This window comes from Phascolarctos cinereus, unplaced genomic scaffold, assembly GCF_003287225.1.
Source record: "Phascolarctos cinereus isolate Bilbo 61053 unplaced genomic scaffold, phaCin_HiC Scaffold_2;HRSCAF=192, whole genome shotgun sequence".
NCBI lineage: Eukaryota > Metazoa > Chordata > Mammalia > Diprotodontia > Phascolarctidae > Phascolarctos > Phascolarctos cinereus.
Genome location: NW_027555625.1, coordinates 333,887,195 through 333,899,205, shown reverse-complemented (window position 1 = coordinate 333,899,205; position 12,011 = coordinate 333,887,195).

Below are 12,011 nucleotides of genomic sequence, written 5' to 3'. Positions count from 1 at the left end.
ACTGCCCTATAGGGTAAGATGGATTTCTATACCCAACTAAATGTGTATGTTATTCATTCTCTGAGCCAATTCTGATGAGATTAAAGTTCAAGCAATGCCCATCTACACACACACACACACACACACACACACACACACACACACACACACACACACAAAACTTTCCCTCCACTTTAATAGGAATTTTGCACCTCTTCTTGTAAGATAATTTCTCCAATTCTATCTTTCCCTTCCCTTTTCTTTCAGTGCAATCTTATTTCTCACCCTTAATTTTTTTTTAGATATAATTTAACCAAAGTCAAATTATACCCACAACTTTTGTCTATGTATACTCCTTCTAACTGCCCTAATAATGATGAAGTTCTTAAGAGTTACACGTATCATCTTCCCATGTAAGGATGTAAACAGTTTAACCTTATTGAATCTTTTATCTTTTGTCTTCCTGTTTATCTTTCTATGCTTCTCTCGAGTTCTGTATTTGAAAATCAAATTTTCTGTTCAACTCTGGTCTTTGCATCAAGAATACTTAAAAGTCCTCTATTTCATTGAACATTCAAGGACTATACTGTTTCACAAGGTAGGTGATTCTTAATTGTAATCCAAGCTCCTTTGCCTTCTGGAATATCATATTCCAAGCCCTCCAATCCTTTAATGTATAAGTTGCTAAATCCTGTGTAATCTTGACTGTGGCTACATATTTGAATTATTTCTTTCTGAGCGATTGTAGTACTTTCTCCTTGATCTGGGAGTTCTAGAATTTGACTATAATATTTCTGGGAGTTTTCATCTGGGGATCTCTTTCATTAGGTGATTGGTGGATTCTTTCAAATTCCATTTTATTTTCTGATTCTAGTATATCAGGAAGTATTCCTTGATAATTTCTTTAAAGATGATGTCAATATTTTTTTGATCATTGCTTTTAGGTAGTCCAATAACTCTTGGATCTATTTTTAAGGTCAGTCGTTTTACTAATAAAGTATTTCAAATGTTCTATTTTTTATTCTTTTGATTTTGTTTGTTTCTTGATGTCTCTTAGAGGCATTAGCTTCCACTTGCAAATTCTAATTTTTAAGGAATCATTTTCATCAGTGAGCTTTTGTACCTCCTTTTACATTTGGCCAATTCTACTTTTCAAGGAGTTGGTTTTTTCTATATTTTTTTTTACATTTTCCCCATTTTATGTGCTTCCTTTACCAAGCTGTTGACTCTTTTTTCATGATTCTCTCACGTCATTCTTATTTCTTTTCTCAATTTTTCTTCTATATTTCTTATTTTTTGAGCTCTTTTAGGAGTTCTTTTTGGACCTGAGACCGATTTACATCTTTTCTTTGAGGCTTTACATGTAAACATTTTAACACTGTTGTATTCTTCTGAGTTTATATTTTGATCTTCCCTATCACCGTAGTAACTTTCTGTGGTCAGATTCTTTTTTGTTTGCTTTTTGCTCATTTTTTTTCACCCTGTTTCATGACTTTTGAAGTTAGTCTCTGTTCTGGTGGTGAAGGGGCACTATCCCAAGCTTCTTGTGCTAGGATAGCAGGGTATTGCCACTGTCCAACTATGCCATAGGATGCAGGGCCTCTCAGCTGTCTGCTATACTGGGACTGCAGAGCCTGGACACCTGGACACTGGCCTGCTGTTGCATGGACTGCTACTGGCTTGCCCAAATGCTGCCCACACTGTACTACATTCTCCTTTTACTCAAGTGAGGCAGACCTTTTTTGCCAACCTTTTAAGTTGTCTTGGGCTAGAAAATTGTTTCACTTTATCTTTTTGTTGTTTCTACCACTCCAGAATTTGTTTTGAGGCATTATTTTATCATTGTTTGGAGGTGAATTTTGAAGAGTTCAAGAGAGTTCCTACCTTACTCCACCATCTCAGTTCCACCCTAACCCTCCCCCCACCCCAGATAATATTTGTAAAGGAAAAAAAACAGCACAATGCCTGGCACATAAGCACTACATAAATGTTTATTCACTTTTTCTCCCCTTCTTCCTTTACCCCAACATGTCTACAACTAAGGATATTCAAAATAATAGGCAAAGTACAAATTCATTCCCAAAGGCTCAGAAAAGCTAATCAGGAAAGGCCTCTTGTGACAAGTAGTCTTTGACTTGAGCATTGAAAGACTATTCAGAATACAAGACGTAAAAGTGAAGATAGAGAGCATTCTAGGATTGGGGGTCAGGAAATAGTATATTTTGAAATTGAAGCAGCAAATAAGCCAATTTGGAATGTAGAGTATGTGAAATGGAATGATATAAAATCAGTCTGGTCTTCAAAACTAATATTATTGCAAAGTTACAAAATACTTTTCTAACATTATGATTTGCTGACTCTTTTCCATTAGTTATATCTGTCTTTCTAATATCATGTCATTGATCATAGATATACATAGAGGTTGGTGTGCCATCAGATCTCCATTCTGTGCAAGCCTATGTCATTGATATGTGTATGCTGATTCACATAGACCCATTTCTCCCCTTGAGCACATGCTCAGAGTCAACATGGCCTGGAAGCCTAAAGAAAAAGGCTTATACATGGCACTGATCCCATAGCACAACAAATATCCCTTAGAAAATCTGAGACTTGAAGAGCTTCAGGTTTGATGGAAAACTTGGAACCCAAAATTTTGGAGTTGGAAGGGACCTTAGAAAATAGCAGAACCAGAACCTTAAACGATCTCAGAACCAAGAACACAAATTATCACAGCAGAAAGGGTCTTTAGAACATAAAGCATTGACTCTCAGAGCTGGTAGGGACTTTAGAATGAAGGTACCTAAATTTTTGTCACTGTCAAAGATTCCTTTGACAGGCTACTGAAATCTAAGGACTTCTTCTCAGAATAATGTTTACAAATACATGAAATTAAATACATAGGACATGAAATATATGCAAAGGTTAGTGAAAATAAAGGTTATATTTTTTAATCTAAGTTCATGTGCCCCCTGAAATCTGTCTTGGGGTGTCTGTGAACCTCAGGTTAAGAACCCTTGTTTTAGAGTATAGAACATTGGTGTCATAGAAAGGAAGGACTTTAGAAAGTAGAGTACAGAATAGCAATCCTAAAAGAAACCTCAGAACCTGGATCATAAACTGTTATAGCTAGAAACATGTTCGATTTCACTTAATCTAACTGTGTTTTCAGTACCTAAAATCTTCCTCACTGAACAACTGTTTATCAAATACTAAGCACAAAACACTGTGCTGGACTCTGGAAGATAGTCCGTGGTAATTAAGACATCTCTTGCACCCTCATGGAGCTCACAATCTAGCAGAAGGAATGTGATATGCAAAAATGTGAAAAACTATGAATAATTATATTGTAGAATGAAATATAATAAGAGTGTAAGAAGCGTGAAAGCAATGTTTGGTTGAGAAATCTTTACTGAAAGGTTGAAGAATCATTATGAACTTGAGCAGAGGGTGGGAATTCAGGTAAATACTCCCAAAGGAGACAGCATTTGAGCTGCTCCTAATGAACAAGTTGAATTTGAAAAAGCCCTGGTGGAAAAAGAAAAAAATCCAAGTATAAGGAAAAATGTAAACAAAAGCATGGAGGAGAGGCACCACGGGGCAGAAATGGGAAGGTACATAGCATACTTCCAATAAAAAGGGGTTCATTACTTATAAAAAACTGTTCCTTCAATTTGACTACTGCTCTAATTGTTTAAAAAGTTGTCCATTATAATCTGATATTTCAATGAGTTGGAGATGTAATCAGTGTAGGAACAACCCTCAACCATGTAGATCTGAACTCAACCATACCATCTCATCTTGCAGGTCTCTAGTTAAGGTCCATCATGCTTTCTCCACAATGGATCTACCTCCTCACACTACATGCTTTCCTCTAGACCCCTTCACTCCATATAAATATTTAATGGGGCCCAGAGATTGTCCACTGATTATCCTTTGCTTTTAACACATGGACCAGCCTTCTTTTGGTTTCAGTCACACAATCCTCTGATGAAATTCCTTATGCTACTTCTCTTGCCTAATTCCTCCTGTGTTGTTGTAGCCTTCTCACACCCACCATACACCTCTCTATTATCCTTTGGGTGACCAACTTTAATTCACCAGATCATAGAATTGTATGTTTAAAGAAAGAAAGAGGCTCTACTCTAACCTCAACATTTTTACAGATGAACACACTGCCTTTAGCCCCCATTCCAACTTCTCTCTTTACCCCCTACAAAATCCTGTGTTCAACATCTTCTTTCCTCCAGTGAATCTCCAAAAACATGTCTCACTGCTCCCAGGCTCTTCTCTTGATCCTTTAGGAAGAAGGAAAAATAGCCTTTATTTTCCATGATCATTGACAGCCTAGTTATTTACAGATGTTCCAGAAGACAGATGCTAAAGACCATCTCTCTGCCTGCAAAGAATTGGCTTTCAGTGCCCCCACACACTTATTCAAATGTTCTCAAAGTTTTGCAGGTGAAGAAATGATTGCCCAAAGAAGCTGTGATTTGCCCTAGGCCACATAGCTTGAAGGAGTGGAGCTAAACTTCCAACTTGGAGTCAGCTTGTGGTATAGAGGATGGAGTGCTAGATCTGGAGTCAATAAGACCTGAATTCTAGCTTCAAATACTTAGTGTGACCCTAAATAAATCAACTAACCTCCATTTTCTTCAGTTTCCTTAGCTGTAAAATAAGGATAATAATAGCACCTACCTTTCAGGGTTGTTGTGAGGATCAAATGAGATGATATTGAAAAGTGCTTAGCACAAAGCTTGGCACATAATAGGTGCTATATAAATGCTTATTCTCTTCTCCTTCCCTTCAAATCGGTGTCTTTGAATCACATCATGCAGCAATGGCCAAAGATGCATTCTTTTGGCTACAATAACTCCTAAAGACAACCTATTCTATCTGGTATGGGCTGAGGTCTGTATGGGTGCAGGGAGCATTTGCCTCATATATAGTGATAGCTCTACCTTATTGTCTCAGCTAAACTACCACTGCTGCTCTTTTGGAGTTTAAGATTAGTGATTGCCTTCTTCAGAAAATACATGCTTCACATACAAACCAAACCAAACCCTAGAAACTAGAGTTCATAATTATTCCAGGGATGTATATAAAAAATAAAGGCAGAAACTAATCCACTGTTAAGTGTATGTGAAAAATCAAAGAAGGGGAAGAAACAAGAGACCCTCTATCCCTTTTCATCTCACTATTAGAATTGGTGATAAGAAGCTGAGAAACTACAGAGGGGAGGAAGGAAGGAGGGGAATAGGGTTAACATTCTCTTGGGGATGTAGCTGTTCCTATAGTAATAAACAAGCCACCAAGAAAGAAGGGACAGAGGCCCAGGCCTTGAACCTACATATACAAGATAGACAATAGGGACACTTGAACCATATGTGGCACAATAGATATAGTGGAGGTCTAAAGTCAGAAAGATGAGTCTCCCTGAGTTCAAATCTGGCTTCAAATACTTATTACTGTGTGACTCTAGGCAAATCACTTAACCTTGGTTGCCTCAGTTCCTCATCTGTAAAATGAGCTAGAGAAGGAGATGGCAAACCACTCCAATATCTTTGCCAAGAAAACCCCAAATGGGGTCAGTCAGACACAGCTGAACAACAAAAACAGCAAAAATCCAGAAACCTAAAGAGAGAAAGCCATGAGAGTATAACATATTTAAATATTCCAAAGATCCATGAATGGAAAAGAGCAATGGCTGAAAATTTAAGTTTAAATCCTAGTTCTATAACTTCTACTTATAGAACTATAGGCAAGTCACTTACACTCTTTTGGCCTCAGTTTCTTCATGTGGAAATTAGGGAGCTAGACTAGAAGACCTTCTGGCCCTAAATAAAAGATCTTGTGATTATTACAGATGTGTATTATATCTGTGCAAATCATGACCCTTTGGCTCAATAAACAATTTTCATTTGTCACTATGAACCAAAGAATTTACTATCTACTCTCCACATTCATTGAGATTGGTTCTGAGACCTGAGATTACCACTGGAGGAAACAAAACACTCTGGTTTTTATGTTCTGATGTTCCAGCTTTTTCTTTAGGACTCTCCCATTCTTTGACTCTACAAGATCTCTTTAGCCTCCTTCTCCCTTTTCTCTCCTCTACCCTTTAATCACACCCCAATTCCACACACTCTAGTACTCTGGGAGTAGTTCCCTTATGGGACTAAAGCAATTGACAATAAATAATAGTCCTAGATTTCCCTAGGCAATATTTGCATCTTAAAGAAGGAACTGTTTCCAAATGCAGAAGGTGCTGTGGCAACGGGGAAGAGATACCTGGATGGGTGTGACTTGATTCAGTAACCATTACACACCTATTTATACTCCCATGAATAGCTATATAGCAACACACACAAAAATACAAAAGGGCTTTTGTAGGCAGACATAGGAGAGAGAGAGAGAGAGAGAGAGAGAGAGAGAGAGAGAGAGAGAGAGAGAGAGAAATGCATATACATGTATATACATATATAATTACAGATATAGATATAGGCATAGTTATATAAATATAGATTGTAGATTGTTTTATATGTGTATATGCATATATACATATACATGTATGTATGTATGTATGTATGTATGTATGTATGTATGTATGGTTCAGAACTTGAACTAAATTATCTGCCCTAGATTCTGCCGGCTGGGCTCTCCTTGACATCCAGTAACCTGCAATCTCTACTCCTACTACCAGCCCAACCAGGCTCTCTCCAGAGTTCAGCAATTGTCCCCTCACCCCCAACCAGCTTATTCAATGGCAACAACACTGGAATCAATAAACTCAGGTTTAAGTACTGGTTTTATTGCTGACTCCTTTTGTGACCTTCAGAAAATTATCACTTCTCAGGACCCCATTTCCCTTATGTGTAAAATATTCTATATCCTAAACTCTCTTCCAGCTCTTATATTCCAAGTCCTGTATTTGATGCCTCTCTACTTCAATACTAACAAAAAACCTAGGTCCAGAGGACTGAGGAAGGCACCCAATGACATCCCTAGCCTATTGCAGTGACCTCCTAACTGGTCTCCCTGACTCCAATCTCTTCCCCTGCAATACACATCACACAGACTGCCAAAAGAATCTTCCCAAAACACTATTTTTGACTGCTCATTCCCCTGAAAAGAAAGCACCAAGGACTCCTCATTGCCTATAGGATAATAACCAAACTCTTCGTCACCTTGGTCTTCCTCTAATGCCCAAGAACTAGGAGTAAATAGACCTTGTTAGACTCACCACCAATTTGATGTTATATAAATAAATCATTTCCTCTCTGGATCTCAGTGTTCTCTCAGAAAGAATATGAACTATGTGATCACTAAGAATTCTTCTAATTATTAATAATATCCTACAATATTCTATGTAATACATAATACACATTCTATGTGACATTTTGTAATATATAATGTAATATTCTAAAATAGTCTATGTCCTAAAGACTCTCCTAGCTACGAATTTCTGTATCCTGTGTTCTCCCATTCCTTCTAGTCCCAAGATTTTTGTTCTGTGATGAAATTATGGTTATTTCAATGAATCTATCAACAAACATTTTCTAAGCACCTATTATGTACCAAGTACTATGCTAAGCACTGGGTATACAAAGAGTAAAAAAAAAAATAGTCCCTGCCCTCAAGTAGTTTACAATCTAGTGGGAGAGACAATATGTAAACAAATATAAATGAACAAGATGTAAACAGGACAAATAGGAAATAATTAACAGAAAGAAAGCACTAGAATTAAGAGAGGTTGGAAAAAGCTTCCTGTAAAAGATGAGATTTTAGTTGGGACTTATAGAAAATCAAGGAAGTCAGTAGGTGTAGTTGAGGAGAGAGAGGGAAGAAAAGCCAAAAACAATATCTGAAGCCTATAACTTGTACATTCTTTTGGGTTATAAAAGTTTTTAAAAAAAGGATTTCTAATTCCATGCTCCCTTCCAGGTCATAAAAGTTGAACAAATTTAGTGAAACAAACACAATCTTACACATCCCCTAAGGAAACATAGTTTAACAGACTCTGTAGGTAAACCAAGTCAGGTTATAGACTAAACTACACTGAGAGGGTTTGTGATGGACTGACTGAGGGGGAATTTACATGTCTCCAAGATAACCAAGGAGTCAGGGACAGCTGATATTTTTCTTCAAATAACTTAGATCATTTTGTCTCTCCTTTGGCTGCTATCTGAATGTCAAACAGTCTTCATTTAACATCATTTCATGAGTCAGATTTTAGTCAGATGAGGTTAACATTAACAGAAGACAGACTTTTAGTTAAACAGTTGAAAGAAAAATGGCCCTGACACTCAAATAATCAAAATTAATGAAAAATGAAAAATTCCTATAATGTAAGTAAGGTCTAAGAATGGCAGAAAGTTAGGAAGGAGCTCGGTTATGAAGGTCTCTGAATGCAAAAGGAAGATTTTGCATTTGATCCTGGAAGCAATAGGGAGCTCCCAAAATTTACTGAGTAGGAGGATGACATTCCCTTCAATGTATTATTTTAAGTAACAATAATTATAATAACTAACATCAATATTACACTTTAAGGTTTGCAAAGTGATTTACATATATCTCATTTGAAGCTCACAACAATCTTGTGAAGAGATAATCTTTATAATGTGCTTAGCACAATTCCTGACACATAGTAGGTATTAAGGTGCATTTCCTTCCCCTTATTTCCATTTTACAGATGTGGAAATGGAAGTTGAAAGAGGATGTGACTTCCTATAACTACTATAAGAAAGACCTGTCTTGGCCTGGTAGTTTAGGTTGGAGACTGGAATGAAATGACATTTGCAGAACATTTAACAGTTAAGAAAAAGAGATTTCCTCAGCTTTCAAAAAGGAAGGCTATACCACAAGAATTTTTAGTAAAGACATTCTCCCTTACACCATCATGGTCCTTGGGGAGAGATGGCACATACGGAAAGTATCTGCTACAAAGCATTTGCCCCATTAAGTTCCTTTCAGAATGTAGCATAACTGACTGAGAAAATCACTCCCGAAAATAGCATCTGAGCTGCCAGGTAGGTAGGGATCTAATTCTTTGCTGGACAAGGTCCCACAGGTCCCTTTGGGGTATGCCAGCAGCAAATTCCGGTATCCTTAACCTCACAGGGCCCTTCTTATACATTAAAGCTCACAGGTCATAGCACAATGTAAAATTTTTATAATATATTGTTGCAATCTTTACCTAGTATTTTATTTAGGATTTTTGTATCCATATTCATTAATGAAATTGGTCCATAATTTTCTTTCTCTGCTTTTTCTCTTCCTGGTTTTTGTACCAGTATCATATTTGTCTCATAAAAGGACTTTGGTGGGATTCCTTCTTTACTTATTCCAAATTATTTAATATTGAAATTAGTGAAACTTTAAGTGTTCAATAGAATTCACTTGCAAATCCATTTGGTCCCAGTGCTTTTCTCTTAGGAAGTGCATCTATGGCCTGTTCAATTTCTTTTTCTAAAATAGGTCTATTTAGATATTCTGTGCCCTCTTCTGCTAATCTAGACAATTTATATTTTTGTAAATATTCTTCCATTTCATTTAAATTGTTAAATTTACTGGCATATAATTGGGCAAAATAACAACTTTGAGCAAATAAATTATTTTGACCACTATAAATATCCAAAATACCTACAAAGGGCATGTGAAGAAAGACACTATCTGCATCCAGAGAAATAACTGATAAATAGAAGTATATATAAAATAATTTTACATATATGTACATATTTGTGTCTAATGGTAGCCATGGGGAGGAGGGGATGGAAGAAAGGAAAAAATAAATTTAGAAATTTAATTTTGTTGTATATTTAAAAGGAATGACAAGTTATACATAGTAGATTTGCAGTTTCATGTGTGATCATCTTTTTGTAATTATATTATGCTATGGAAATGCTTGTTTTATTCCACAAATTTAAAATAAAATAAATTTTTAAAAACTAGGTCAAAGTATAGTTCATTCCATTGCCAATGGTTCACTTCAGTAAGGCAGGAAAAAAAATAGATGTAGAAGGGTCAGAAACAACAGCAGGACCACATGCTGATGGTTTCATATCAATGTGGGTGGAGAGAGATGGGTGAGGAAGAGCCTAAGGCTTTTAGCAATTACTGCCTGCCTCCTCACAAGAATGAAGCAAAGGAGGGAAAAGGCTGAATTGCACTGCCCACCCCCCTAATCTCATATATGCACCCTTAATTTCAGATGCCTGGAATCCCATTGCCAGGTCCCTCTCTCTGTCTCTCTCTGTCTCTCGCTCTCCCTCTCTCCACATATATACATACACATATATGTAGACATATATGTATATATACATATGTGTGTATAAATCTATTTTTTCAGGTGAGGAGACTCAGAGAGGGGTTATTATATCCCTTGACTTTTTGCACTCAATGATAACAAAAGGAAAATGGACCACCCTCCCATATATGTATCTCTACATATTGAATTTAGCTATCTTGGCCCTCAGTCTACATATGCAGCATCTATTGCTCATCCTGAACCGGATGCTTTTCCATCTTTGTAGACCCTATGGGAACCAGCAGCACTCCTCAAGCTCAGCTTTCAAGAATCCAGGGTCATCTCTCCATGGTACAATAAGGCATCTGATGAAGCATCCCAGTGGGACTTAGGTAGAGGGCTCTAGACATAGATGTTTATTAAATGTTTGTTGAATGTATATATAAATGAATGAAGCAATTAATGAACAATTAATAGAGCATTAACTGTTTTTAAGTGGGGTGAGGGAGAAGGGGGAGGGGCACTTGCATTTTCTTTCGCTTAGGACTCTACCCTTCTAAAATTTTGTCACTCATCTCCTAGGAGTATCTGTTCTGCCCTATCTCTTATCTAAACATCAGTCCAGTTCTCAGTTGGATTAGACTTAGAGATACCTGCTAAAATATCATTTCTTGAAAGCTAATAAAGGCTGATAAATATCAGGACAGCTGAGCAATGTTTTTTTTTTCTTTCTCAAGGTTATCATAAAAGCTGGAAGACCTTAAAACAATAAAAGGGAATGCTATATTTGAAAGAGGTATTAAAACAGATAACTTAAAATCCAGAATTGGATATTTTGAGCATAGAATGTCAGTACTAGAAAGGAACCTTAGAATATTAGAATGTTACAGAATATTGGAATATGTAATATAGATATTAGAATAAAAGAGCAAAAAATGTTAAAGCTAAAAAAGGGGAGAAAGAACCTTAGAATATAGAATGTTAGAGGTAAAATGGTCCTTACAACATAAAGTTTTAACATCTTGAGGGCCAAGATTATATGTATAATTTCTATATTTGTACTTCCCCAGGACACAGCATATTGTATTGAACATAACAGATGCTTGAGAATTGGTCATTCAATTGAATAGGACAGAGAATGTCAGAACCAGAAGAGATCATGAAGCATAAAATGTTAAAAAGCAATTAACATGAAATATTAAAGCTGGAAAGAATTGGAAACTATGGAACTATAGAATATTAGAACTCATTAGCACCTTAGAATATTGAACAGAGAAAATCTGGGCTGGAAAAGATCTTAGTCTATAGAGCATAAAATGTTGGAACATGGAAGAGGCCCTAGAAATGCTGTAGTTGCAACCACTTCCTTTCACAGATGAAGAAAGTGAGACAAAGAGATGGGAAATGATTTCCCTAAAGTCACATAACTGGTTAATGGCATAACTGAAACTAAAACCCATGGCTTCTTACTCCCAGTCCTGGGATCTTACTACCAAATCAGGCTGCCTGACAGAAGTCACTTGACACATGCCTCTGTCTTGCCTAACATCTTAATTAACTCCATTAGAGGTGAATGACATCATTCATCTCTGTTGTATAAATTGAATGCAAGCTCATGACTACCTCCAGGACTCAGCTGAACCCCAAGGAACAAGAATGGCCACTTCAGTCCTTCATTTGATGATGGCCATAGGGCTGCTAACTTTGATTCTTCCCTGTCATGCTGGTGAGTGTTTGGGGTGTGAAATAGGAGAAACAGTTGGTGCAGTTACTATAATCACTGGATGTG